Genomic DNA, 27,352 nt, shown 5'->3' with positions numbered 1-27,352 from the left:
ACGTCCGCGGAATTCCGAGAACAATGGAATAGTTCCGAAGCATTTTTAAACTTCAGCGGAATTCCGGGAAAAATGAAGGAGTTCCGAAGCATTTTTAAACATCAGCGGAATTCTGAGAGCAATGGAAGAGTTCCGAGCCTTTTTAAACTTCAGCAGAATTCCGAGAACAATGGAAGAGTTCCGAAGCATTTTTAAACTGCAGCAGAATTCCGAGAACAATGGAAGAGTTCCAAAGCATTTTTAAATGTCAGCAGAAATCTGAGAACAATTGAAGAGTTCCGAAGCATTTTTAAACGTCAGCGCCTTCCGACAACAATGGAAGAGTTCCGAAGCATTTTTAAACGTCAGCAGAATTCCGCTAACAATGGAAGAGTTCCGAAGCATTTTTAAACTTCAGCGTAATTCTGGGAAAAAAGGAAGAGTTCTGAGGCATTTTTAAACGTCAGCGGAATTTCGAGAACAAAGGAAGAGTTCTGAAGCATATTTAAACGTCAGCAGAATTCCGAGAACAAATGAAGAGTTCCGAAGCATTTTTAAACTTCAGCTGAATTCCAGGAACAATGGAAGAATTCCGAAGCATTTTTAAACTTCAGCGGAATTCCGAGAACAATGGAAGAGTTCCGAAGAATTTTTAATCTTCAGCAGAATTCCGATAACAATGGAAGACTTCTGAAGCATTTTTAAACGTCAGCCGAATTCCGGGATCAACGTAAGAGTTCCGAAGCATTTTTAAACTTCAGCGGAATTATGAGAAAAATGGAAGAGCTCCGAAGCATTTTAAATGTCAGCGGAATTCTGAGTACAATGGAAGAGTTCCAAGCATTTTTAAACTTCAGCAGAATTCCGAGAACAATGGAAGAGTTCCGAACCTTTTTAAACTTCAGCAGAATTCCGAGAACAATGGAAGAGTAACGAAGCATTTTTAAACGTCAGCGGAATACCGATAGCAATGGAAGAGTTACGAAGCATTTTTAAACGTCAATGGAATTCCGAGAACAACGTAAGAGTTCCGAAGTATTTTTAAACTTCAGCGGAATTCCGAGAACAATGGAAGAGTTTCGAAGCATTTTTAAACTTCAGCGTAATTCCGGGATCAATGGAAGAGTTCCAAAGCATATTTAAACTTCAGCAGAATTCCGGTAACAATGGAAGAGTTCCGAGGCATTTTTAAACATCAATGGAATTCCGATAACAATGGAAGAGTTCCGAAGCATTTTTAAACGTCAACAGAATTCCAAGAACAATGGAAGCGTTCGGAAGCATTTTTAAACTTCAGCGGAATTCCGAAAACAAAGGAATAGTTCCGAAGCATTTTTAAACTTCAGCATAATTCCGGGAACAATGGAAGAGTTCCAAAGCATTTTTAAACGTCAATGGAATTCCGAGAAAAATGGAAGAGTTCCGAAGCATTTTTCAACTTCAGCGGAATTCTGAGAACAATGGATGGGTTCCGAATCATGTTTAAACTTCAGCAGAATTCTGGGAAACATGGAAGAATTCCAAAGAATTTTTAAACTCCAGCAGATTTCCGAGAACAATGGAGGAGTTCCGAGGCATTTTTAAATATCAGCAGAATTCCGCGAACAATTGAAAAGTTCCAAAGCATTTTTAAATGTCAATGGAATTACGAGAACAATGGTAGAGTTCCGAAGCATTTTTAAACGTCAGCGGCATTGCAAAAACAATGGAAGAGTTCCAAAGCATTTTTAAACATCAGCGGAATTCTGAGAACAATGGAAGAGTTCCGAGCCTTTTTAAACTTCAGCAGAATTCCGAGAACAATGGAAGAGTTCCGAAGCATTTTTAAACTGCAGCAGAATTCCGAGAACAATGGAAGAGTTCCAAAGCATTTTTAAACGTCAGCAGAATACCAATAACAATGGAAGAGTTCCGAAGCATTTTTAAACGTCAACGGAATTCCGAGAACAATGGAAGTGTTGCGAAGCATTTTTAAACTTCAGCGGAATTCCGAGAACAATGGAAGAGTTCCGAAGCATTTTTAAACTTCAGCATAATTCCGGGAACAATGGAAGAGTTCCGAAGCATATTTAAACTTCAGCGGAATTTCGAGAACAATGGAATAGTTCCGAAGCATTTTTAAACTTCAGCGTAATTCCGGTAACAATGGTTGAGTAACAAAGCATTTTTAAACGTCCGCGGAATTCCAAGAACAATGGAATAGTTCCGAAGCATTTTTAAACTTCAGCGGAATTCCGGGAAAAATGAAGGAGTTCCGAAGCATTTTTAAACTTCAGCAGAATTTCGAGAACAATGGAAGAGTTCCGAAGCATTTTTAAATGTCAGCAGAATTGTGAGAACAATTGAAGAGTTCCGAAGCATTTTTAAACGTCAGCGCAATTCCGACAACAATGGAAGAGTTCCGAAGCATTTTTAAACGTCAGCAGAATTCCGCTAACAATGGAAGAGTTCCGAAGCATTTTTAAACTTCAGCGTAATTCCGGGAAAAATGGAAGAGTTCTGAAGCATTTTTAAATGTCAGCGAAATTCCGAGAACAAAGTAAGAGTTCCGAAGCATATTTAAACGTCAGCGGAATGCCGAGAACAAATGAAGAGTTCCGAAGCATTTTTAAACTTCAGCTGAATTCCAGGAACAATGGAAGAATTCCGAAGCATTTTTAAACTTCAGCGGAATTCCGAGAACAATGGAAGAGTTCCAAAGAATTTTTAAACTTCAGCAGAATTCCGATAACAATGGAAGAGTTCCGGAGCATTTTTAAGCTTCAGCGGAATTCCGAGGACATAGGAAGAGTTCCGAAGCATTTTTAAGCTTCAGCGGAATTCCGGGAACAATGGAAGAGTTCTGAAGCATTTTTAAACTTCAACCGAATTCCGAGAACAATGGAAGAGTTCCGAAGCATTTTTAAATGTCAACGGAATTCCAGGAACAATGGAAGAGTTCCGAAGAATTTTTAAACTTCAGCAGAATTCCGAGAACAATGGAAGAGTTCCGAAGCATTTTTAAATGTCAGCAGAATTCCGAGAACAATTCAAGAGCTCCGAAGCATGTTTAAACATCAATGGAATTCCAAGAACGATTAAAGAGTTCCGAAGCATTTTTAAACCTCAACGGAATTCCTAGAACAATGGAAGAGTTCCGAAGCATTTTTAAACTTCAGCGGAATTCCGAGAACAAAGGAAGAGTTGCGAAGCATTTTTAAACTTCAGCGTAATTCCAGGATCAATGGAAGAGTTCCAAAGCATATTTAAACTTCAGCAGAATTCCGGTAACATTGGAAGAGTTCCGAAGCATTTTTAAACTTCAGCAGAATTCCGAGAACAATGGAAGAGTACCGAAGCATTTTTAAACATCAACGGAATTCCGATAACAATGGAAGAGTTCCGAAGCATTTTTAAACGTCAATGGAATTCCAAGAACAATGGAAGCGTTCCGAAGCATTTTTAAACTTCAGCGGAATTCCGAAAACAAAGGAAGAGTTCCGAAACATTTTTAAACTTAAGCGGAATTCCGGGAACAATGGAAGAGTTCCAAAGCATTTTTAAACGTCAATGGAATTCAAAGAACAATGGAAGGGTTCCGAATCATGTTTAAACTTCAGCAGAATTCAGGGAAACATGGAAGAGTTCCAAAGAATTTTTAAACTCCAGCAGATTTCCGAGAACAATGGAGGAGTTCCGAAGCATTTTTAAATATCAGCAGAATTCCGCGAACAATTGAAAAGTTCCGAAGCATTTTTAAATGTCAATGGAATTACGAGAACAATGGTAGAGTTCCGAAGCATTTTTAAACATCAGCGGCATTGCGAAAACAATGGAAGAGTTCCGAAGCATTTTTAAACATCTGCGGAATTCTGAGAACAATGGAAGAGTTCCAAGCCTTTTTAAACTTCAGCAGAATTCCGAGAACAATGGAAGAGTTCCGAAGCATTTTTAAACTGCAGCAGAATTCCGAGAACAATGGAAGAGTTCCAAAGCATTTTTAAACGTCAGCAGAATACCGATAACAATGGAAGAGTTCCGAAGCATTTTTAAACGTCAACGGAATTCCGAGAACAATGGAAGTGTTGCGAAGCATTTTTAAACTTCAGGGCAATACCGAGAACAATGGAAGAGTTCCGAAGCATTTTTAAACTTCAGCATAATTCCGGGACCAATGGAAGAGTTCCGAAGCATATTTAAACTTCAGCGGAATTTCGAGAACAATGGAAGAGTTCCAAAGCATTTTTAAACTTCAGCGTAATTCCGGGAACAATGGTAGAGTTCCAAAACATTTTTAAACGTCCGCGGAATTCCGAGAACAATGGAATAGTTCCGAAGCATTTTTAAACTTCAGCTGAATTCCAGGAACAATGAAAGAATTCCGAAGCATTTTTAAACTTCAGCGGAATTCCGAGAACAATGGAAGAGTTCCGAAGAATTTTTAAACTTCAGCTGAATTCCAGGAACAATGAAAGAATTCCGAAGCATTTTTAAACTTCAGCGGAATTCCGAGAACAATGGAAGAGTTCCGAAGAATTTTTAAACTTCAGCAGAATTCCGATAACAATGGAAGAGTTCCGGAGCATTTTTAAACTTCAGCGGAATTCCGAGGACATAGGAAGAGTTCCGAAGCATTTTTACGCTTCAGCAGAATTCCGGGAACAATGGAAGAGTTCTGAAGCATTTTTAAACGTCAGCCGAATTCCGAGAACAATGGAAGAGTTCCGAAGCATTTTTAAATGTCAACGGAATTCCAGGAACAATGGAAGAGTTCCGAAGAATTTTTAAACTTCAGCAGAATTCCGAGAACAATGGAAGAGTTCCGAAGCATTTTTAAATGTCAGCAGAATTCCGAGAACCATTCAAGAGTTCCGAAGCATGTTTAAACGTCAACGGAATTCCAAGAACGATTAAAGAGTTCCGAAGCATTTTTAAACATCAACGGAATTCCTAGAACAATGGAAGAGTTCCGAAGCATTTTTAAACTTCAGCGGAATTCCGAGAACAAAGGAAGAGTTGCGAAGCATTTTTAAACTGCAGCGTTATTCCGAGAACAATGGAAGAGTTTCAAAGCATTTTTAAACTTCAGCGTAATTCCGGGATCAATGGAAGAGTTCCAAAGCATATTTAAACTTCAGCAGAATTCCGGTAACATTGGAAGAGTTCCGAAGCATTTTTAAACTTCAGCAGAATTCCGAGAACAATGGAAGAGTACCAAAGCATTTTTAAACATCAACGGAATTCCGATAACAATGGAAGAGTTCCGAAGCATTTTTAAACGTCAACGGAATTCCAAGAACAATGGAAGCGTTCCGAAGCATTTTTAAACTTCAGCGGAATTCCGAAAACAAAGGAAGAGTTCCGAAGCATTTTTAAACTTAAGCGGAATTCCGGGAACAATGGAAGAGTTCCAAAGCATTTTTAAACGTCAATGGAATTCCGAGAACAATGGAAGAGTTCCGAAGCGTTTTTAAACTTCAGCGGAATTCAAAGAACAATGGAAGGGGTCCGAATCATGTTTAAACTTCAGCAGAATTCAGGGAAACATGGAAGAGTTCCAAAGAATTTTTAAACTCCAGCAGATTTCCGAGAACAATGGAGGAGTTCCAAAGCATTTTTAAATATCAGCAGAATTCCGCAAACAATTGAAAAGTTCCGAAGCATTTTTAAATGTCAATGGAATTAAGAGAACAATGGTAGAGTTCCGAAGCATTTTTAAACGTCAGCGGCATTGCGAAAACAATGGAAGAGTTCCGAAGCATTTTTAAACATCTGCGGAATTCTGAGAACAATGGAAGAGTTCCGAGCCTTTTTAAACTTCAGCAGAATTCTGAGAACAATGGAAGAGTTCCGAAGCATTTTTAAACTGCAGCAGAATTCCGAGAACAATGGAAGAGTTCCAAAGCATTTTTAAACGTCAGCAGAATACCGATAACAATGGAAGAGTTCCGAAGCATTTTTAAACGTCAACGGAATTCCGAGAACAATGGAAGAGTTCCAAAGCATTTTTAAACTTCAGCGTAATTCCGGGAACAATGGAAGAGTTCTGAAGCATATTTAAACTTCAGCGGAATTTCGAGAACAATGGAAGAGTTCCCAAGCATTTTTAAACTTCAGCGTAATTCCGGGAACAATGGTAGAGTTCCAAAGCATTTTTAAACGTCAGCGGAATTCCGAGAGCAATGGAATAGTTCCGAAGCATTTTTAAACTTCAGCGGAATTCCGGGAAAAATGAAGGAGTTCCGAAGCATTTTTAAACTTCAGCAGAATTTCGAGAACAATGGAAGAGTTCCGAAGCATTTTTAAATGTCAGCAGAATACCGATAACAATGGAAGAGTTCCGAAGCATTTTTAAACGTCAACGGAATTCCGAGAACAATGGAAGTGTTGCGAAGCATTTTTAAACTTCAGGGCAATACCGAGAACAATGGAAGAGTTCCGAAGCATTTTTAAACTTCAGCATAATTCCGGGACCAATGGAAGAGTTCCGAAGCATATTTAAACTTCAGCGGAATTTCGAGAACAATGGAAGAGTTCCGAAGCATTTTTAAACTTCAGCGTAATTCCGGGAACAATGGTAGAGTTCCAAAACATTTTTAAACGTCCGCGGAATTCCGAGAACAATGGAATAGTTCCGAAGCATTTTTAAACTTCAGCTGAATTCCAGGAACAATGAAAGAATTCCGAAGCATTTTTAAACTTCAGCGGAATTCCGAGAACAATGGAAGAGTTCCGAAGAATTTTTAAACTTCAGCTGAATTCCAGGAACAATGAAAGAATTCCGAAGCATTTTTAAACTTCAGCGGAATTCCGAGAACAATGGAAGAGTTCCGAAGAATTTTTAAACTTCAGCAGAATTCCGATAACAATGGAAGAGTTCCGAAGCATTTTTAAACTTCAGCGGAATTCCGAGGACATAGGAAGAGTTCCGAAGCATTTTTACGCTTCAGCAGAATTCCGGGAACAATGGAAGAGTTCTGAAGCATTTTTAAACGTCAGCCGAATTCCGAGAACAATGGAAGAGTTCCGAAGCATTTTTAAATGTCAACGGAATTCCAGGAACAATGGAAGAGTTCCGAAGAATTTTTAAACTTCAGCAGAATTCCGAGAACAATGGAAGAGTTCCGAAGCATTTTTAAATGTCAGCAGAATTCCGAGAACAATTCAAGAGTTCCGAAGCATGTTTAAACGTCAACGGAATTCCAAGAACGATTAAAGAGTTCCGAAGCATTTTTAAACATCAACGGAATTCCTAGAACAATGGAAGAGTTCCGAAGCATTTTTAAACTTCAGCGGAATTCCGAGAACAAAGGAAGAGTTGCGAAGCATTTTTAAACTGCAGCGTTATTCCGAGAACAATGGAAGAGTTTCAAAGCATTTTTAAACTTCAGCGTAATTCCGGGATCAATGGAAGAGTTCCAAAGCATATTTAAACTTCAGCAGAATTCCGGTAACATTGGAAGAGTTCCGAAGCATTTTTAAACTTCAGCAGAATTCCGAGAACAATGGAAGAGTACCGAAGCATTTTTAAACATCAACGGAATTCCGATAACAATGGAAGAGTTCCGAAGCATTTTTAAACGTCAACGGAATTCCAAGAACAATGGAAGCGTTCCGAAGCATTTTTAAACTTCAGCGGAATTCCGAAAACAAAGGAAGAGTTCCGAAGCATTTTTAAACTTAAGCGGAATTCCGGGAACAATGGAAGAGTTCCAAAGCATTTTTAAACGTCAATGGAATTCCGAGAACAATGGAAGAGTTCCGAAGCGTTTTTAAACTTCAGCGGAATTCAAAGAACAATGGAAGGGGTCCGAATCATGTTTAAACTTCAGCAGAATTCAGGGAAACATGGAAGAGTTCCAAAGAATTTTTAAACTCCAGCAGATTTCCGAGAACAATGGAGGAGTTCCAAAGCATTTTTGAATATCAGCAGAATTCCGCAAACAATTGAAAAGTTCCGAAGCATTTTTAAATGTCAATGGAATTAAGAGAACAATGGTAGAGTTCCGAAGCATTTTTAAACGTCAGCGGCATTGCGAAAACAATGGAAGAGTTCCGAAGCATTTTTAAACATCTGCGGAATTCTGAGAACAATGGAAGAGTTCCGAGCCTTTTTAAACTTCAGCAGAATTCTGAGAACAATGGAAGAGTTCCGAAGCATTTTTAAACTGCAGCAGAATTCCGAGAACAATGGAAGAGTTCCGAAGCATTTTTAAACGTCAACGGAATTCCGAGAACAATGGAAGAGTTCCAAAGCATTTTTAAACTTCAGCGTAATTCCGGGAACAATGGAAGAGTTCTGAAGCATATTTAAACTTCAGCGGAATTTCGAGAACAATGGAAGAGTTCCCAAGCATTTTTAAACTTCAGCGTAATTCCGGGAACAATGGTAGAGTTCCAAAGCATTTTTAAACGTCAGCGGAATTCCGAGAGCAATGGAATAGTTCCGAAGCATTTTTAAACTTCAGCGGAATTCCGGGAAAAATGAAGGAGTTCCGAAGCATTTTTAAACTTCAGCTGAATTCCAGGAACAATGAAAGAATTCCGAAGCATTTTTAAACTTCAGCGGAATTCCGAGAACCATGGAAGAGTTCCGAAGAATTTTTAAACTTCAGCTGAATTCCAGGAACAATGAAAGAATTCCGAAGCATTTTTAAACTTCAGCGGAATTCCGAGAACAAAGGAAGAGTTCCGAAGAATTTTTAAACTTCAGCAGAATTCCGATAACAATGGAAGAGTTCCGGAGCATTTTTAAACTTCAGCGGAATTCCGAGGACATAGGAAGAGTTCCGAAGCATTTTTACGCTTCAGCAGAATTCCGGGAACAATGGAAGAGTTCTGAAGCATTTTTAAACGTCAGCCGAATTTCGAGAACAATGGAAGAGTTCCGAAGCATTTTTAAATGTCAACGGAATTCCAGGAACAATGGAAGAGTTCCGAAGAATTTTTAAACTTCAGCAGAATTCCGAGAACAATGGAAGAGTTCCGAAGCATTTTTAAATGTCAGCAGAATTCCGAGAACAATTCAAGAGTTCCGAAGCATGTTTAAACGTCAACGGAATTCCAAGAACGATTAAAGAGTTCCGAAGCATTTTTAAACATCAACGGAATTCCTAGAACAATGGAAGAGTTCCGAAGCATTTTTAAACTTCAGCGGAATTCCGAGAACAAAGGAAGAGTTGCGAAGCATTTTTAAACTGCAGCGTTATTCCGAGAACAATGGAAGAGTTTCAAAGCATTTTTAAACTTCAGCGTAATTCCGGGATCAATGGAAGAGTTCCAAAGCATATTTAAACTTCAGCAGAATTCCGGTTACATTGGAAGAGTTCCGAAGCATTTTTAAACTTCAGCAGAATTCCGAGAACAATGGAAGAGTACCGAAGCATTTTTAAACATCAACGGAATTCCGATAACAATGGAAGAGTTCCGAAGCATTTTTAAACGTCAACGGAATTCCAAGAACAATGGAAGCGTTCCGAAGCATTTTTAAACTTCAGCGGAATTCCGAAAACAAAGGAAGAGTTCCGAAGCATTTTTAAACTTAAGCGGAATTCCGGGAACAATGGAAGAGTTCCAAAGCATTTTTAAACGTCAATGGAATTCCGAGAACAATGGAAGAGTTCCGAAGCGTTTTTAAACTTCAGCGGAATTCAAAGAACAATGGAAGGGGTCCGAATCATGTTTAAACTTCAGCAGAATTCAGGGAAACATGGAAGAGTTCCAAAGAATTTTTAAATATCAGCAGAATTCCGCAAACAATTGAAAAGTTCCGAAGCATTTTTAAATGTCAATGGAATTAAGAGAACAATGGTAGAGTTCCGAAGCATTTTTAAACGTCAGCGGCATTGCGAAAACAATGGAAGAGTTCCGAAGCATTTTTAAACATCTGCGGAATTCTGAGAACAATGGAAGAGTTCCGAGCCTTTTTAAACTTCAGCAGAATTCTGAGAACAATGGAAGAGTTCCGAAGCATTTTTAAACTGCAGCAGAATTCCGAGAACAATGGAAGAGTTCCAAAGCATTTTTAAACGTCAGCAGAATACCGATAACAATGGAAGAGTTCCGAAGCATTTTTAAACGTCAACGGAATTCCGAGAACAATGGAAGAGTTCCAAAGCATTTTTAAACTTCAGCGTAATTCCGGGAACAATGGAAGAGTTCCGAAGCATATTTAAACTTCAGCGGAATTTCGAGAACAATGGAAGAGTTCCCAAGCATTTTTAAACTTCAGCGTAATTCCGGGAACAATGGTAGAGTTCCAAAGCATTTTTAAACGTCAGCGGAATTCCGAGAACAATGGAATAGTTCCGAAGCATTTTTAAACTTCAGCGGAATTCCGGGAAAAATGAAGGAGTTCCGAAGCATTTTTAAACTTCAGCAGAATTTCGAGAACAATGGAAGAGTTCCGAAGCATTTTTAAATGTCAGCAGAATTCTGAGAACAATTGAAGGGTTCCAAAGCATTTTTAAACATCAGCGCAATTCCGACAACAATGGAAGAGTTCCGAAGCATTTTTAAACGTCAGCAGAATTCCGCTAACAATGGAAGAGTTCCGAAGCATTTTTAAACTTCAGCGTAATTCCGGGAAAAATGGAAGAGTTCTGAAGCATTTTTAAACGTCAGCGGAATTCCGAGAACAAAGGAAGAGTTCCGAAGCATATTTAAACGTCAGCGGAATTCCTAGAACAAATGAAGAGTTCCGAAGCATTTTTAAACTTCAGCTGAATTCCAGGAACAATGGAAGAATTCCGAAGCATTTTTAAACTTCAGCGGAATTCCGAGAACAATGGAAGAGTTCCGAAGAATTTTTAAATTTAAGCAGAATTCCGATAACAATGGAAGAGTTCCGCAGCATTTTTAAACTTCAGCAGAATTCCGAGGACAAAGGAAGAGTTCCGAAGCATTTTTAAGCTTCAGCGGAATTCTGGGAACATTGGAAGAGTTCTGAAGCATTTTTAAACGTCAGCCGAATTCCGAGAACAATGGAAGAGTTCCGAAGCATTTTTAAATGTCAACGGAATTCCAGGAACAATGGAAGAGTTCCGAAGAATTTTTAAACTTCAGCAGAATTCTGAGAACAATGGAAGAGTTCCGAAGCATTTTTAAATGTCAGAATTCCGAGAACAATTCAAGAGTTCCGAAGCATGTTTAAACGTCAACGAAATTCCAAGAACGATTGAAGAGTTCCGAAGCATTTTTAAACATCAACGGAATTCCTAGAACAATGGAAGAGTTCCGAAGCATTTTTAAACTTCAGCGGAATTCCGAGAACAAAGGAAGAGTTGCGAAGCATTTCTAAACTTCAGCGTTATTCCAGGAACAATGGAAGAGTTCCGAAGCATTTTTAAACGTCAGCGGAATTCCGAAAACAATGGAAAAGTTCCGAAGCATTTTTCAACTTCAGCGGATTTCCGAGAACAATGGAAGAGTTCCGAAGCATTTTTAAACTTCAATGGAATTCCGAGAACAATGGAAGAGTTCCGAACCATTTTTAAACTTCAGCGGAATTCCGAGAACAATGGAAGAATTCTGAAGAATTTTTAAACTCCAGCAGATTTCCAAGAACAATGGTGGAGTTCTGAAGCATTTTTAAATATCAGCAGAATTCCGCGAACAATTGAAGAGTTCCGAAGCATTTTTAAACGTCAATGGAATTCCGAGAACAATGGTATAGTTCCGAAGCATTTTTAAACGTCAGCGGCAATGCGAAAAGAATGCAAGAGTACTGAAGCATTTTTAAACTTCAGCGGAATTCCGAGAACAATGGAAGAGTTCCGAAGCATTTTTAAACTTCAGCGGAATTCCCAGAACAATGGAAGAGTTCCGAAGCATTTTTAAACTTCAGCAGAATTCCGAGAACAACGTAAGAGTTCTGAAGCATTTTTAAACTTCAGCTGAATTCCGGGAACCATGAAAGAGTTCCGAAGCATTTTTAAATGTCAGCGGAATTCCGAGAACAATGGAAGAGTTCCGAAGCATTTTTAAACTTCAGCAGAATTCCGAGAACAATGGAAGAGTTTCGAAGCATTTTTAAACTTCAGCATAATTCCGAGAACAATGGAAGCATTCCAAAGCATTTTTAAACTTCAGCTGAATTACGGGAACAATGGAAGAATTCCGAAGCATTTTTAAACTTCAGCAGAATTCCGAGAATAATGGAAGAGTTCCGAAGAATTTTTAAACTTCAGCAGAATTCCGATAACAATGGAAGAGTTCTGGACCATTTTTAAACTTCAGCGGAATTCAAAGAAGAAAGGAAGAGTTCCGAAGCATTTTTAAGCTTCAGCGGAATTCCGGGAACAAGGGAAGAGTTCTGAAGCATTTTTAAATGTCAGCGGCATTCCGGGAACAATGGAAGAGTTCCGAAGCATTATTAAACTTCAGCAGAATTCCAAGAAAAATGGAAGAGTTCCGAAGCATTTTTAAACTTCAGCGGAATTCCGAGAAAAAAGGAAGACTTCCGAAGCATTTTTAAACGTCAACGGAATTCCAAGAACAATGGAAGAGTTCCGAAGCATTTTTAAACGTCAACGGAATTCCGAGAACAATGGAAAAGTTCCGAAGCATTTTTAAACTTCAGCAGAATTCCGGGAACAACGGAAGAGTTCTGTAGCATTTTTAAACTTCAGCGGAATTCCGAGAACAATGCAACAGTTCCGAAGCATTTTTAAACATCAGCCAAATTCCGAGAAGGATTTTTCAACTTCAGCGGATTTGCGAGAAAAATGGAAGAGTTCCGAAGCATTTTTAAACTTCAGCGGAATTCCAGGATCAACGGAAGAGTTCCTAAGCATTTTTAAACTTCAGCGGAATTCCGAGAACAATGGAAGAGTTCCGAATCATTTTAAATGTCAGCGGAATTCTGAGAACAATGGAAGAGTTCCAAGCATTTTTAAACTTCAGAAGAATTCCGAGAACAATGGAAGACTTCCGAAGCATTTTTTAAACTTCAGCAGAATTCCGAGAACAATGGAAGAGTACCGAAGCATTTTTAAACGTCAGCGGAATATCGATAACAATGGAAGAGTTACGAAGCATTTTTAAACGTCAATGGAATTCCGAGAACAATGGAAAAATTCCGAAGTATTTTTAAACTTCAGCGGAATTCCGAGAAAAATGGAAGAGTTGCGAAGCATTTTTACACTTCAGCGTAATTCCGGGATCAATGGAAGAGTTCCTAGGCATATTTAAACTTCAACAGAATTATGGGAACAATGGAAGAGTTCCGAAGAATTTTTAAACTTCAGAAGAATTCCGAGAACAATGGAAGAGTACCGAAGCATTTTTAAACATCAACGGAATTCCGATAGCAATGGAAGAGTTCCGAAGCATTTTTAAACGTCAATGGAATTCCAAGAACAATGGAACCGTTCCGAAGCATTTTTAAACTTCAGCAGAATTCCGAGAACAAAGGAAGAGTACCGAAGCATTTTTAAATTTCAGCGTAATTCCGGGAACAATGGAAGAGTTACAAAGCATTTTTAAGCGTCAACTGAATTCCGAGAACAATGGAAGAGTTCCGAAGAATTTTTAAACGTCAGCGGAATTCCGAGAACAATGGAAGGGTTCGTAAGCATTTTTAAACGTCAGCGGAATTCTGAGAACAATGGAAGAGTTCCGAGCATTTTTAAACTTCAGCAGAATTCCGAGAACAATGGAAGAGTTCCGAAGCATTTTTAAACGTCAGCGGAATACTGATAACAATGGAAGAGTTCCGAAGCATATTTAAATGTCAACGGAATTCCGAGAACAATGGAAGAGTTGCGAAGCATTTTTAAACTTCAGCGGAATTCCAAGAACAATGGAAGAGTTCCGAAGCATTTTTAAACTTCAGCCTAATTCCGGGAACAATGGAAAAGTTCCGAAGCATATTTAAACTTCAGCAGAATTTCGAGAACAATGGGTGAGTTCCGAAGCATTTTTAAACTTCAGCGTAATTCCGGGAACAACGGAAGAGTTCCAAAGCATTTTTAAACTTCAGCGGAATTTTAAGAACAATGGAAGAGTTCCGAAGCATTTTTTAACGTCAGCGGAATTCCGAGAACAATGGAAAAGTTCCGAAGCATATTTAAACTTCAGCAGAATTCCGAGAACAATGGAAGAGTTCCGAAGCATTTTTAAATTTCAGCTGAATTCCGGGAAAAATGGAGGAGTTCCGAAGCATTTTTAAACTTCAGCAGAATTTTGAGAATAATGGAAGAGTTCCGAAGCATTTTTAAATGTCAGCAGAATTCCGAGAACAATTGAAGTGTTCCGAAGCATTTTTAAACGTCAGCGCAATTCCGAGAACAATGAAAGAGTTTCGAAGTATTTTTAAACGTCAGCAGAATTCCGTTAACAATGGAAGAGTTCCGAAGCATTTTTAAACTTCAGCGTAATTCCGGGAAAAATGGAAGAGTTCCGATGCATTTTTAATCTTCAGCGGAATTCCCAGAACAATGGAAGAGTTCCAAAGAATTTTTAAACTTCAGCGGAATTCCGAGAACAATGGAAGATTTCCGAAGAATTTTTAAACTTCAGCAGAATTCCGATAACAATGGAAGAGTTCCGGACCATTTTTAAACTTCACCGGCATTCCGAGAACAAAGGAAGAGTTCCAAAGCATTTTTAAGCTTCAGCGGAATTCCGGGAACAATGGAAGAGTTCTGAAGCATTTTTAAATGTCAGCAGAATTCCGGGAACAATGGAAGAGTTCCGAAGCATTTTTAAACTTCAGCAGAATTCCGAGAACAATGGAAGAGTTCCGAAGCATTTTTTAATGTCAGCAGAATTCCGAGAACAATTCAAGAGTTTCGAAGAATGTTTAAATGTCAACGGAATTCCAAGAACAATTGAAGAGTTCCGAAGCATTTTTAAACGTCAACGGAATTCCAAAAACAATGGAAGAGTTCCGAAGCATTTTTAAACTTCAGCGGAATTCCGAGAAAAAAGGAAGACTTCCGAAGCATTTTTAAACGTCAACGGAATTCCAAGAACAATGGAAGAGTTCCGAAGCATTTTTAAACGTCAACAAAATTCCGAGAACAATGGAAAAGTTCCGAAGCATTTTTCAACTTCAGCGGATTTCTGAGACCAATGGATGAGTTCCGAAGCATTTTTAAACTTCAGCGGAATTCCGGGAACAACGGAAGAGTTCTGAAGCATTTTTAAACTTCAGCGGAATTCAGAGAACAATGCAACAGTTCCGAAGAATTTTTAAACATCAGCGGAATTCCGAGAAGCATTATTCAACTTCAGCAGATTTGCGAGAAAAATGGAAGAGTACCGAAGCATTTTTAAACTTCAGCGGAATTCCAGGATCAACGGAAGAGTTCCGAAGGATTTTTAAACTTCAGCGGAATTCCGAGAACAATGGAAGAGTTCTGAAGCATTTTAAATGTCAGCGGAATTCTGAGAAAAATGGAAGAGTTCCAAGCATTTTTAAACTTCAGAAGAATTCCGAGAACAATGGAAGAGTTCCGAAGCATTTTTAAACTTCAGCAGAATTCCGAGAACAATGGAAGAGTACCGAACCATTTTTAAACGTCAGCGGAATACCGATAACAATGGAAGAGTTACGAAGCATTTTTAAACGTCAACGGAATTACGAGAACAATGGAAGAATTCCGAAGTATTTTTAAACTTCAGCGGAATTCCGAGAACAATGGAAGAGTTTCGAATCATTTTTAAACTTCAGCGTAATTCCGGGATCAATGGAAGAGTTCCTAAGCATATTTAAACTTCAGCGGAATTCCGGGAACAATGGAAGAGTTCCGAAGCATTTTTAAATTTCAGCGTAATTCCGGGAACAATGGAAGAGTTCCAAAGCATTTTTAAGCGTCAACTGAATTCCGAGAACAATGGAAGAGTTCCGAAGAATTTTTAAACTTCAGCGGAATTCCGAGAACAATGGAAGAGTTCCGAAACATTTTTAAACTTCAGCAGAATTCAGGGAAACATGGAAGAGTTCCAAAGCATTTTTAAACTCCAGCAGATTTCCGAGAGCAATGGAGGAGTTCCGAAGCATTTTTAAATATCAGCAGAATTCCGCGAACAATTGAAGAGTTCCGAAGCATTTTTAAACGACAATGGAATTCCGAGAACAATGGTAGAGTTCCGAAGCATTTTTAAACGTCAGCGGCATTGCGAAAACAATGGTAGAGTTCCGAAGCATTTTTAAATATCAGCAGAATTCCGCGAACAATTGAAGAGTTCCGAAGCATTTTTAAACGTCAGCGGAATTCCGAGAACAATGGAAGAGTTCGGAAGCATTTTTAAACGTCAGAGGAATTCTGAGAACAATGGAAGAGTTCCGAGCATTTTTAAACTTCAGCAGAAATCCAAGAACAATGGAAGAGTTAAGAAGCATTTTTAAAATTCAGCAGAATTCCGATAACAATGGAAGAGTTCAGAAGCACTTTTAAACATCAGCGGAATACCGATAACAATGGAAGAGTTGCGAAGCATTTTTAAACTTCAGCGGAATTCCGAGAACAATGGAATAGTTCCGAAGCATTTTTAAACTTCAGCATTATTTCCGGGAACAATGGAAGAGTTCCGAAGCATATTTAAACTTCAGCGGAATTTCGAGAGCAATGGAAGAGTTCCAAAGCATTTTTAAACTTCAGCGGAATTCCGGGAACAACGGAAGAGTTCCGAAGCATTTTTAAACTTCAGCGGAATTTCGAGAACAATGGAAGAGATCCGAAGCATATTTAAACTACAGCTGAATTCCGAGAGCAATGGAAGAGTTCCGAAGCATTTTTAAACGTCCGCGGAATTCCGAGAACAATGGAAAAGTTCCGAAGCATTTTTAAATTTCAGCGGAATTCCGAGAACAATGGAAGAGTTCCGAAGCATTTTTAAATTTCAGCGGAATTCCGGGAAAAATGGAGGAGTTCCGAATCATTTTTAAACTTCAGCAGAATTTCGAGAACAATGGAAGAGTTCCGAAGCATTTTTAATTGTCAGCAGAATTCCGAGAACAATGGAAGAGTTCCGAAGTATTTTTAAACTTCAGCGGAATTCCGAAAACAACGGAAGAGTTCCGAAGCATTTTTAAACTTCAGCGGAATTCCGAGAACAATGGAAGAGTTCCGAAGAATTTTTAAACTTCAGTGGAATTCCGAGAACAATGGAAGAGTTGCGAAGCATTTTTAAACTTCAGCAGAATTCCGAGAACAATGGAAGAGTTCCGAAGCATTTTTAAATGTCAGCAGAATTCCGAGAACAATTGAAGAGTTCTGAAGAACTTTTAAACGTCAACGGCATTCCGAGAACAATGGAAGAGTTACGAAGAATTTTTAAACGTCAGCGGAATTCCGAGAACAATGGAAGAGTTCGGAAGCATTTTTAAACGTCAGCGGAATTCTGGGAAAAATGGAAGAGTTCCGATGGATTTTTAAACTTCAGCGGAGTTCCCAGAACAATGGAAGAGTTCCAAAGAATTTTTAAACTTCAGCGGAATTCCGAGAACAATGGAAGATTTCCGAAGAATTTTTAAACTTCAGCAGAATTCCGATAACAATGGAAGAGTTCCGGACCATTTTTAAACTTCACCGGCATTCCGAGAACAAAGGAAGAGTTCCAAAGCATTTTTAAGCTTCAGCGGAATTCCGGGAACAATGGAAGAGTTCTGAAGGATTTTTAAATGTCAGCGGAATTCCGGGAACAATGGAAGAGTTCCGAAGCATTTTTAAACTTCAGCAGAATTCCGAGAACAATGGAAGAGTTCCGAAGCATTTTTGAATGTCAGCAGAATTCCGAGAACAATTCAAGAGTTTCGAAGCATGTTTAAATGTCAACGGAATTCCAAAAACAATGGAAGAGTTCCGAAGCATTTTTAAACTTCAGCGGAATTCCGAGAAAAAAGGAAGACTTCCGAAGCATTTTTAAACGTCAACGGAATTCCAAGAACAATGGAAGAGTTCCGAAGCATTTTTAAACGTCAACGGAATTCCGAGAACAATGGAAAAGTTCCGAAGCATTTTTCAACTTCAGCGGATTTCTGAAACCAATGGATGAGTTCCGAAGCATTTTTAAACTTCAGCGGAATTCCGGGAACAACGGAAGAGTTCTGAAGCATTTTTAAACTTCAGCGGAATTCAGAGAACAATGCAACAGTTCCGAAGAATTTTTAAACATCAGCGGAATTCCGAGAAGCATTATTCAACTTCAGCAGATTTGCGAGAAAAATGGAAGAGTACCGAAGCATTTTTAAACTTCAGCGGAATTCAAGGATCAACGGAAGAGTTCCGAAGCATTTTTAAACTTCAGCGGAATTCCGAGAACAATGGAAGAGTTCCGAAGCATTTTAAATGTCAGCGGAATTCTGAGAACAATGGAAGAGTTCCAAGCATTTTTAAACTTCAGAAGAATTCCGAGAACAATGGAAGAGTTCCGAAGCATTTTTAAACTTCAGCAGAATTCTGAGAACAATGGAAGAGTACCGAACCATTTTTAAACGTCAGCAGAATACCAATAACAATGGAAGAGTTACGAAGCATTTTTAAACGTCAACGGAATTACGAGAACAATGGAAGAATTCCGAAGTATTTTTAAACTTCAGCGGAATTCCGAGAACAATGGAAGAGTTTCGAATCATTTTTAAACTTCAGCGTAATTCCGGGATCAATGGAAGAGTTCCTAAGCATATTTAAACTTCAGCGGAATTCCGGGAACAATGGAAGAGTTCCGAAGCATTTTTAAATTTCAGCGTAATTCCGGGAACAATGGAAGAGTTCCAAAGCATTTTTAAGCGTCAACTGAATTCCGAGAACAATGGAAGAGTTTCGAAGAATTTTTAAACTTCAGCGGAATTCCGAGAACAATGGAAGAGTTCCGAAACATTTTTAAACTTCAGCAGAATTCAGGGAAACATGGAAGAGTTCCAAAGCATTTTTAAACTCCAGCAGATTTCCGAGAGCAATGGAGGAGTTCCGAAGCATTTTTAAATATCAGCAGAATTCCGCGAACAATTGAAGAGTTCCGAAGCATTTTTAAACGTCAATGGAATTCCGAGAACAATGGTAGAGTTCCGAAGCATTTTTAAACGTCAGCGGCATTGCGAAAACAATGGTAGAGTTCCGAAGCATTTTTAAATATCAGCAGAATTCCGCGAACAATTGAAGAGTTCCGAAGAATTTTTAAACGTCAGCGGAATTCCGAGAACAATGGAAGAGTTCGGAACCATTTTTAAACGTCAGCGGAATTCTGAGAACAATGGAAGAGTTCCGAGCATTTTTAAACTTCAGCAGAAATCCGAGAACAAGGGAATAGTTAAGAAGCATTTTTAAAATTCAGCAGAATTCCGATAACAACGGAAGAGTTCAGAAGCATTTTTAAACGTCAGCGGAATACCGATAACAATGGAAGAGTTCCGAAGCATTTTTAAACGTCAACGGAATTCCGAGAACAATGGAAGAGTTGCGAAGCATTTTTAAACTTCAGCGGAATTTCGAGAACAATGGAAGAGTTCCGAAGCATTTTTAAACTTCAGCATTATTTCCGGGAACAATGGAAGAGTTCCGAAGCATATTTAAACTTCAGCGGAATTTTCGAGAGCAATGGAAGAGTTCCAAAGCATTTTTAAACTTCAGCGTAATTCCGGGAACAACGGAAGAGTTCCAAAGCATTTTTAAACTTCAGCGGAATTTTAAGAACAATGGAAGAGTTCCGAAGCATTTTTTAACGTCAGCGGAATTCCGAGAACAATGGAAAAGTTCCGAAGAATATTTAAACTTCAGCAGAATTCCGAGAACAATGGAAGAGTTCCGAAGCATTTTTAAATTTCAGCTGAATTCCGGGAAAAATGGAGGAGTTCCGAAGCATTTTTAAACTTCAGCAGAATTTTGAGAATAATGGAAGAGTTCCGAAGCATTTTTAAATGTCAGCAGAATTCCGAGAACAATTGAAGTGTTCCGAAGCATTTTTAAACGTCAGCGCAATTCCGAGAACAATGAAAGAGTTTCGAAGTATTTTTAAACGTCAGCAGAATTCCGTTAACAATGGAAGAGTTCCGAAGCATTTTTAAACTTCAGCGTAATTCCGGGAAAAATGGAAGAGTTCCGATGCATTTTTAATCTTCAGCGGAATTCCCAGAACAATAGAAGAGTTCCAAAGAATTTTTAAACTTCAGCGGAATTCCGAGAACAATGGAAGATTTCCGAAGAATTTTTAAACTTCAGCAGAATTCCGATAACAATGGAAGAGTTCCGGACCATTTTTAAACTTCACCGGCATTCCGAGAACAAAGGAAGAGTTCCAAAGCATTTTTAAGCTTCAGCGGAATTCCGGGAACAATGGAAGAGTTCTGAAGCATTTTTAAATGTCAGCAGAATTCCGGGAACAATGGAAGAGTTCCGAAGCATTTTTAAACTTCAGCAGAATTCCGAGAACAATGGAAGAGTTCCGAAGCATTTTTTAATGTCAGCAGAATTCCGAGAACAATTCAAGAGTTTCGAAGAATGTTTAAATGTCAACGGAATTCCAAGAACAATTGAAGAGTTCCGAAGCATTTTTAAACGTCAACGGAATTCCAAAAACAATGGAAGAGTTCCGAAGCATTTTTAAACTTCAGCGGAATTCCGAGAAAAAAGGAAGACTTCCGAAGCATTTTTAAACGTCAACGGAATTCCAAGAACAATGGAAGAGTTCCGAAGCATTTTTAAACGTCAACAAAATTCCGAGAACAATGGAAAAGTTCCGAAGCATTTTTCAACTTCAGCGGATTTCTGAGACCAATGGATGAGTTCCGAAGCATTTTTAAACTTCAGCGGAATTCCGGGAACAACAGAAGAGTTCTGAAGCATTTTTAAACTTCAGCGGAATTCAGAGAACAATGCAACAGTTCCGAAGAATTTTTAAACATCAGCGGAATTCCGAGAAGCATTATTCAACTTCAGCAGATTTGCGAGAAAAATGGAAGAGTACCGAAGCATTTTTAAACTTCAGCGGAATTCCAGGATCAACGGAAGAGTTCCGAAGGATTTTTAAACTTCAGCGGAATTCCGAGAACAATGGAAGAGTTCTGAAGCATTTTAAATGTCAGCGGAATTCTGAGAAAAATGGAAGAGTTCCAAGCATTTTTAAACTTCAGAAGAATTCCGAGAACAATGGAAGAGTTCCGAAGCATTTTTAAACTTCAGCAGAATTCCGAGAACAATGGAAGAGTACCGAACCATTTTTAAACGTCAGCGGAATACCGATAACAATGGAAGAGTTACGAAGCATTTTTAAACGTCAACGGAATTACGAGAACAATGGAAGAATTCCGAAGTATTTTTAAACTTCAGCGGAATTCCGAGAACAATGGAAGAGTTTCGAATCATTTTTAAACTTCAGCGTAATTCCGGGATCAATGGAAGAGTTCCTAAGCATATTTAAACTTCAGCGGAATTCCGGGAACAATGGAAGAGTTCCGAAGAATTTTTAAATTTCAGCGTAATTCCGGGAACAATGGAAGAGTTCCAAAGCATTTTTAAGCGTCAACTGAATTCCGAGAACAATGGAAGAGTTCCGAAGAATTTTTAAACTTCAGCGGAATTCCGAGAACAATGGAAGAGTTCCGAAACATTTTTAAACTTCAGCAGAATTCAGGGAAACATGGAAGAGTTCCAAAGCATTTTTAAACTCCAGCAGATTTCCGAGAGCAATGGAGGAGTTCCGAAGCATTTTTAAATATCAGCAGAATTCCGCGAACAATTGAAGAGTTCCGAAGCATTTTTAAACGACAATGGAATTCCGAGAACAATGGTAGAGTTCCGAAGCATTTTTAAACGTCAGCGGCATTGCGAAAACAATGGTAGAGTTCCGAAGCATTTTTAAATATCAGCAGAATTCCGCGAACAATTGAAGAGTTCCGAAGCATTTTTAAACGTCAGCGGAATTCCGAGAACAATGGAAGAGTTCGGAAGCATTTTTAAACGTCAGAGGAATTCTGAGAACAATGGAAGAGTTCCGAGCATTTTTAAACTTCAGCAGAAATCCAAGAACAATGGAAGAGTTAAGAAGCATTTTTAAAATTCAGCAGAATTCCGATAACAATGGAAGAGTTCAGAAGCACTTTTAAACATCAGCGGAATACCGATAACAATGGAAGAGTTGCGAAGCATTTTTAAACTTCAGCGGAATTCCGAGAACAATGGAATAGTTCCGAAGCATTTTTAAACTTCAGCATTATTTCCGGGAACAATGGAAGAGTTCCGAAGCATATTTAAACTTCAGCGGAATTTCGAGAGCAATGGAAGAGTTCCAAAGCATTTTTAAACTTCAGCGGAATTCCGGGAACAACGGAAGAGTTCCGAAGCATTTTTAAACTTCAGCGGAATTTCGAGAACAATGGAAGAGATCCGAAGCATATTTAAACTACAGCTGAATTCCGAGAGCAATGGAAGAGTTCCGAAGCATTTTTAAACGTCCGCGGAATTCCGAGAACAATGGAAAAGTTCCGAAGCATTTTTAAATTTCAGCGGAATTCCGAGAACAATGGAAGAGTTCCGAAGCATTTTTAAATTTCAGCGGAATTCCGGGAAAAATGGAGGAGTTCCGAATCATTTTTAAACTTCAGCAGAATTTCGAGAACAATGGAAGAGTTCCGAAGCATTTTTAATTGTCAGCAGAATTCCGAGAACAATGGAAGAGTTCCGAAGTATTTTTAAACTTCAGCGGAATTCCGAAAACAACGGAAGAGTTCCGAAGCATTTTTAAACTTCAGCGGAATTCCGAGAACAATGGAAGAGTTCCGAAGAATTTTTAAACTTCAGTGGAATTCCGAGAACAATGGAAGAGTTGCGAAGCATTTTTAAACTTCAGCAGAATTCCGAGAACAATGGAAGAGTTCCGAAGCATTTTTAAATGTCAGCAGAATTCCGAGAACAATTGAAGAGTTCTGAAGAACTTTTAAACGTCAACGGCATTCCGAGAACAATGGAAGAGTTACGAAGAATTTTTAAACGTCAGCGGAATTCCGAGAACAATGGAAGAGTTCGGAAGCATTTTTAAACGTCAGCGGAATTCTGGGAAAAATGGAAGAGTTCCGATGGATTTTTAAACTTCAGCGGAGTTCCCAGAACAATGGAAGAGTTCCAAAGAATTTTTAAACTTCAGCGGAATTCCGAGAACAATGGAAGATTTCCGAAGAATTTTTAAACTTCAGCAGAATTCCGATAACAATGGAAGAGTTCCGGACCATTTTTAAACTTCACCGGCATTCCGAGAACAAAGGAAGAGTTCCAAAGCATTTTTAAGCTTCAGCGGAATTCCGGGAACAATGGAAGAGTTCTGAAGGATTTTTAAATGTCAGCGGAATTCCGGGAACAATGGAAGAGTTCCGAAGAATTTTTAAACTTCAGCAGAATTCCGAGAACAATGGAAGAGTTCCGAAGCATTTTTGAATGTCAGCAGAATTCCGAGAACAATTCAAGAGTTTCGAAGCATGTTTAAATGTCAACGGAATTCCAAAAACAATGGAAGAGTTCCGAAGCATTTTTAAACTTCAGCGGAATTCCGAGAAAAAAGGAAGACTTCCGAAGCATTTTTAAACGTCAACGGAATTCCAAGAACAATGGAAGAGTTCCGAAGCATTTTTAAACGTCAACGGAATTCCGAGAACAATGGAAAAGTTCCGAAGCATTTTTCAACTTCAGCGGATTTCTGAAACCAATGGATGAGTTCCGAAGCATTTTTAAACTTCAGCGGAATTCCGGGAACAACGGAAGAGTTCTGAAGCATTTTTAAACTTCAGCGGAATTCAGAGAACAATGCAACAGTTCCGAAGAATTTTTAAACATCAGCGGAATTCCGAGAAGCATTATTCAACTTCAGCAGATTTGCGAGAAAAATGGAAGAGTACCGAAGCATTTTTAAACTTCAGCGGAATTCAAGGATCAACGGAAGAGTTCCGAAGCATTTTTAAACTTCAGCGGAATTCCGAGAACAATGGAAGAGTTCCGAAGCATTTTAAATGTCAGCGGAATTCTGAGAACAATGGAAGAGTTCCAAGCATTTTTAAACTTCAGAAGAATTCCGAGAACAATGGAAGAGTTCCGAAGCATTTTTAAACTTCAGCAGAATTCTGAGAACAATGGAAGAGTACCGAACCATTTTTAAACGTCAGCAGAATACCAATAACAATGGAAGAGTTACGAAGCATTTTTAAACGTCAACGGAATTACGAGAACAATGGAAGAATTCCGAAGTATTTTTAAACTTCAGCGGAATTCCGAGAACAATGGAAGAGTTTCGAATCATTTTTAAACTTCAGCGTAATTCCGGGATCAATGGAAGAGTTCCTAAGCATATTTAAACTTCAGCGGAATTCCGGGAACAATGGAAGAGTTCCGAAGCATTTTTAAATTTCAGCGTAATTCCGGGAACAATGGAAGAGTTCCAAAGCATTTTTAAGCGTCAACTGAATTCCGAGAACAATGGAAGAGTTCCGAAGAATTTTTAAACTTCAGCGGAATTCCGAGAACAATGGAAGAGTTCCGAAACATTTTTAAACTTCAGCAGAATTCAGGGAAACATGGAAGAGTTCCAAAGCATTTTTAAACTCCAGCAGATTTCCGAGAGCAATGGAGGAGTTCCGAAGCATTTTTAAATATCAGCAGAATTCCGCGAACAATTGAAGAGTTCCGAAGCATTTTTAAACGACAATGGAATTCCGAGAACAATGGTAGAGTTCCGAAGCATTTTTAAACGTCAGCGGCATTGCGAAAACAATGGTAGAGTTCCGAAGCATTTTTAAATATCAGCAGAATTCCGCGAACAATTGAAGAGTTCCGAAGCATTTTTAAACGTCAGCGGAATTCCGAGAACAATGGAAGAGTTCGGAAGCATTTTTAAACGTCAGAGGAATTCTGAGAACAATGGAAGAGTTCCGAGCATTTTTAAACTTCAGCAGAAATCCAAGAACAATGGAAGAGTTAAGAAGCATTTTTAAAATTCAGCATTATTTCCGGGAACAATGGAAGAGTTCCGAAGCATATTTAAACTTCAGCGGAATTTTCGAGAGCAATGGAAGAGTTCCAAAGCATTTTTAAACTTCAGCGTAATTCCGGGAACAACGGAAGAGTTCCAAAGCATTTTTAAACTTCAGCGGAATTTTAAGAACAATGGAAGAGTTCCGAAGCATTTTTTAACGTCAGCGGAATTCCGAGAACAATGGAAAAGTTCCGAAGAATATTTAAACTTCAGCAGAATTCCGAGAACAATGGAAGAGTTCCGAAGCATTTTTAAATTTCAGCTGAATTCCGGGAAAAATGGAGGAGTTCCGAAGCATTTTTAAACTTCAGCAGAATTTTGAGAATAATGGAAGAGTTCCGAAGCATTTTTAAATGTCAGCAGAATTCCGAGAACAATTGAAGTGTTCCGAAGCATTTTTAAACGTCAGCGCAATTCCGAGAACAATGAAAGAGTTTCGAAGTATTTTTAAACGTCAGCAGAATTCCGTTAACAATGGAAGAGTTCCGAAGCATTTTTAAACTTCAGCGTAATTCCGGGAAAAATGGAAGAGTTCCGATGCATTTTTAATCTTCAGCGGAATTCCCAGAACAATGGAAGAGTTCCAAAGAATTTTTAAACTTCAGCGGAATTCCGAGAACAATGGAAGATTTCCGAAGAATTTTTAAACTTCAGCAGAATTCCGATAACAATGGAAGAGTTCCGGACCATTTTTAAACTTCACCGGCATTCCGAGAACAAAGGAAGAGTTCCAAAGCATTTTTAAGCTTCAGCGGAATTCCGGGAACAATGGAAGAGTTCTGAAGCATTTTTAAATGTCAGCAGAATTCCGGGAACAATGGAAGAGTTCCGAAGCATTTTTAAACTTCAGCAGAATTCCGAGAACAATGGAAGAGTTCCGAAGCATTTTTTAATGTCAGCAGAATTCCGAGAACAATTCAAGAGTTTCGAAGAATGTTTAAATGTCAACGGAATTCCAAGAACAATTGAAGAGTTCCGAAGCATTTTTAAACGTCAACGGAATTCCAAAAACAATGGAAGAGTTCCGAAGCATTTTTAAACTTCAGCGGAATTCCGAGAAAAAAGGAAGACTTCCGAAGCATTTTTAAACGTCAACGGAATTCCAAGAACAATGGAAGAGTTCCGAAGCATTTTTAAACGTCAACAAAATTCCGAGAACAATGGAAAAGTTCCGAAGCATTTTTCAACTTCAGCGGATTTCTGAGACCAATGGATGAGTTCCGAAGCATTTTTAAACTTCAGCGGAATTCCGGGAACAACGGAAGAGTTCTGAAGCATTTTTAAACTTCAGCGGAATTCAGAGAACAATGCAACAGTTCCGAAGAATTTTTAAACATCAGCGGAATTCCGAGAAGCATTATTCAACTTCAGCAGATTTGCGAGAAAAATGGAAGAGTACCGAAGCATTTTTAAACTTCAGCGGAATTCCAGGATCAACGGAAGAGTTCCGAAGGATTTTTAAACTTCAGCGGAATTCCGAGAACAATGGAAGAGTTCTGAAGCATTTTAAATGTCAGCGGAATTCTGAGAAAAATGGAAGAGTTCCAAGCATTTTTAAACTTCAGAAGAATTCCGAGAACAATGGAAGAGTTCCGAAGCATTTTTAAACTTCAGCAGAATTCCGAGAACAATGGAAGAGTACCGAACCATTTTTAAACGTCAGCGGAATACCGATAACAATGGAAGAGTTACGAAGCATTTTTAAACGTCAACGGAATTACGAGAACAATGGAAGAATTCCGAAGTATTTTTAAACTTCAGCGGAATTCCGAGAACAATGGAAGAGTTTCGAATCATTTTTAAACTTCAGCGTAATTCCGGGATCAATGGAAGAGTTCCTAAGCATATTTAAACTTCAGCGGAATTCCGGGAACAATGGAAGAGTTCCGAAGCATTTTTAAATTTCAGCGTAATTCCGGGAACAATGGAAGAGTTCCAAAGCATTTTTAAGCGTCAACTGAATTCCGAGAACAATGGAAGAGTTCCGAAGAATTTTTAAACTTCAGCGGAATTCCGAGAACAATGGAAGAGTTCCGAAACATTTTTAAACTTCAGCAGAATTCAGGGAAACATGGAAGAGTTCCAAAGCATTTTTAAACTCCAGCAGATTTCCGAGAGCAATGGAGGAGTTCCGAAGCATTTTTAAATATCAGCAGAATTCCGCGAACAATTGAAGAGTTCCGAAGCATTTTTAAACGACAATGGAATTCCGAGAACAATGGTAGAGTTCCGAAGCATTTTTAAACGTCAGCGGCATTGCGAAAACAATGGTAGAGTTCCGAAGCATTTTTAAATATCAGCAGAATTCCGCGAACAATTGAAGAGTTCCGAAGCATTTTTAAACGTCAGCGGAATTCCGAGAACAATGGAAGAGTTCGGAAGCATTTTTAAACGTCAGAGGAATTCTGAGAACAATGGAAGAGTTCCGAGCATT

Source organism: Phyllobates terribilis, unplaced genomic scaffold (genome assembly GCF_046119375.1).
Source record: "Phyllobates terribilis strain yellow unplaced genomic scaffold, ASM4611937v1 Scaffold_9__5_contigs__length_417890890, whole genome shotgun sequence".
Taxonomy (NCBI): Eukaryota; Metazoa; Chordata; class Amphibia; order Anura; family Dendrobatidae; genus Phyllobates; species Phyllobates terribilis.
This window is presented reverse-complemented; position numbering follows the sequence as displayed.